General features: G+C 35.6%; 1 pseudogene; it reads right to left on the minus strand.

The window, feature by feature from the left end:
* Positions 1–1,239: 1,239 nt before the first annotated feature.
* Positions 1,240–2,791, minus strand: LOC103080188 (nucleoporin p54 pseudogene; annotated as a pseudogene).
* Positions 2,792–3,426: the final 635 nt, after the last annotated feature.

A 3,426-nucleotide genomic window follows, 5' to 3' on the forward strand; every position in this document is an offset into this window, starting at 1 on the left:
TACATATAGCTGATTCACTTCATTGTACAGCAGAAACTAACACAACACTGTAAAGCAATTATATTCCAATAAAATAATGAATAAGTAACTAGATTTGGAAACCTAATATTGTGGGGCTCTGATTTGGGCAAAGGCTTGGACTAGGTGGGAGATAAAACAGAAGATGTATAAACATTGCTTCTGATCTGAAACGGAATATGATCTGGCTAGGACCCAGTATTCAAAACTGTTAACCGTATCAGCACTATTTAATACTAAAGGATTTTAGATAGAATATTTAAAAAAAGAAAAAGAGCAATCATGGAACTTAATTATTCCTTTTAGAGTTAGAAACTTCTGTAAATGAGTCTTGGTTTATAGAAGCAGTGTATTTAGGTAGAAATAACTTTCAAACTGGATATGTTTTAATTCAACAGCTAACTTTTATTTATTTTTTTACTTTTTAATGTTTTGCCCTTGAGGCTTGCAGGATCTTAGTTCCCTGACCAGGGATTAAACCCGAACCCTCAGCAGTGAAAGCACAGAGTCCAAACCACTGCCAAAGAATTCCCATCATCTTTTTATAGAAATAAAACATTTCAAAAAACAAAAAGGTTAAAAAATGATAAAATGTAACGTTGTTATATCCTAATTCTTAATTGTATTCTTTAAATTCCAAATAAGTAAAATAATACGAAAATATATTTTCAAATATTTATACAATGAAAAGAAACCACATTAATCATTAAATACTCCTGGATTTTCTTTGCTTCTCCCATAGATGAATTCACATCTGTAAAAACGGATGCACATTTACATTCTGAAGTACAAATCCCCAGCAGCCAAGTAATTATTCAGTTTATTTTGTTATATGCAAAGTAGGCATTTCATATGTACTTGCTATTTAAAGCAGAGTATAGGCTCAATGAAGAATAATCATTAAACACTGATTATTTTTAAGAACAATTCTATTGTAAAAATGTACAATAGTACATATTTTTGGTAATTATGTACTTCTCTTTTAAAGTAATTACAGCTTTTATAATAGATGTAAATCTTTCGAAGGCTATCTCTGAAGAGCAGTGAAATGACTATTATTTCAGATTTGATGAATGAAAATTTGTCAGTAACCTTCTCAAAAACCAAGTCAGGGGGAGAATTTTTTTTTTTTTTCTTCTCCATGTGGTCAGTTTCATTCTTAAGTACAGCCTGATATAACAAGATGTATTTCACAAACCTATAACACAAGTTTGTGAAATGTCAACTGAAGACACCACCTCTGATGTGGATGGTTTCATTCAATCCATGTTCTACCAACTTATCTTCTAGGTCATCTTTTATGATGGTAATCAAGTGGCTAAGGTCTTCCTGTTGTTGTTTCAAAAGCTGCTTGATTTCTCGTAACAGGTCTGCATCTATGTAATATCTTTCTTCAGATTTGACTGCTTCAAAATGATTCTGCCTCCTGATTTAGGACATCAGTTCATTTAATCAGTCCTTAAACTGAGTAGGGTATTTAGTGCACAATGAAATGTATCTAGCTGAATTACTTCAGCTTGGATGGCATATACAGTCTCCCTCTGAATTTCCTGTTTGATTAGGGCCTGAAGATTCTATGGGAAAGTCCATGAGTTTCCTCTTATATTGTGCAATTTTGGCCATAGTTGTAGTTGTAGTTGAATTCTTCTGTAATTCACCAATATCTTCAGATATGATATCTAATCTGGTCTGATGCTGCTTAGTCATCTGATCTTGAACCTTCAGTCTTCAAAGAAGTTCTTTGAAATCCACCATTGGTACAGGAATTAAGTTTTCAGAATCAGGGTTATCCATTTTGACTTGCTCCCAGATAATAGGATCAACATCAGCAGGAGGATTCTGTAAAAGCTGTTTGATCTGTGCAGAAGAATGTTCTGTCCAAGTCATAGAAAGCATTACACAAAGTTGCTGCAACTGTGGTTTTATATTGGTTTGTTCAAAATGGGCATATATTATTGTAGCTGGGACGCTTCTTGAAGTACCATTTGGAGAATGCTCAACAACATAAGTGACAACTTCTGTCTGATCATCTGACAATGTTTTAATACCCTCTACATTTACAGTAAGGGTCTGATTTCCTCCCAAAATTTTATGCAATGATTCTACCAATTGCTGTTGCTGGCTTTGAATATCTGTTTCTTTTTTGTTGAAAACTAAAACCACTAGCCTATCTTCATGTTTATTATTGGACATACAACTATAACCTACTGCCTTAAACCAGCAAAAGGGATTTTCTTGTTTGAATTCCGTTGGTGGAATGTTATTGTTAAAATTTCCTTTTTCTGTTCCCCAAAAAGCCTGTAGTTAAATTCTGTCTTGCCAAAATAGCATCTCTCTCATCTCCCAGTAGTATTGGAACAGAAAGAGCACTGCAGTATTTATCAGTTGTTTGAACAGGGCAGGAGCTTTTATAGGTTAAATGAAGAGACCACCTAATGTAGTTTGTTGCTGCCACTTCTGCTGTGTATTAAATCCTCCAAATCCAAGTCTAGTTACCAAGTCAGTACCTAAACCGTACTAGTTCCAGCTGTTGTGCCAAAACAAGTACCAAATCCAAAACTTTGTTCTGAGTACCACCAAAGAGTCCAGTAATGCTTGTGTTAGCTGGAGAAGAAAAACTGAATGCAGAACCCACTGTTGTAGATGTTGTCCCAAAAGCTCCAAATCCACCTGTGGGGGCCTCAGTGGCTGCAGCAGTACCCTAGGTGCATGAGGGAGTCCCAAAGTTGAAGGTTGTGTTGTGGAGAGCAGGGGGATAAGGTGCTGCTCCCATGACACTCAGTGCACTACCCAACAGCTAGCTTTTAAAGTGATTATTTCAGTGTCCTTTTTTTGTAAAAAAAAGAATAAATTACAAAGCTATCCCATAAAATGTTGACACTTTTGAGATATGCATAGATATAACCAGGTCATTAACAGAAGCTTAACATATTTTAGCTATGTTCTTTTTAGGATTTGTGATCTGATTTTTCACCATTAAGTGCACTTTTATTAGGTACCTGTTGTGTGATAGAAAGTATTCTATTTTTAGGAATTGAAATAAAAAATTACCTAGTGTTTATACTCCAGAGACTTAAAACCCAGGAGACAAATATATACATGAAAACCACAATGTAATATAGGGCTTTAAAATTTTAAAGTGCTGTTGAAGTTTAACAATGTGATAGAGAATATAAAATTAAGAAGCATAATGTAGGGGCTTCCCTGGTGGTGCAGTGGTTGAGAGTCCACCTGTTGATGCAGGGGACACAGGTTTGTGCCCCGGTCTGGGAAGATCCCACATGCTGGAGCAGCTGGGCCCGTGAGCCATGGCCACTGAGCCTGCATGTCCAGAGCCTGTGTTCTGCAACAAGAGAGGCCACAACAGTGAGAGGCCCACATACAGCAAAAAAAAAAAAAAAAAAAAAA

The sequence above is a fragment of the Lipotes vexillifer genome, unplaced genomic scaffold, assembly GCF_000442215.2.
Source record: "Lipotes vexillifer unplaced genomic scaffold, Lipotes_vexillifer_v1.1 C27195057, whole genome shotgun sequence".
Lineage (NCBI taxonomy): Eukaryota > Metazoa > Chordata > Mammalia > Artiodactyla > Lipotidae > Lipotes > Lipotes vexillifer.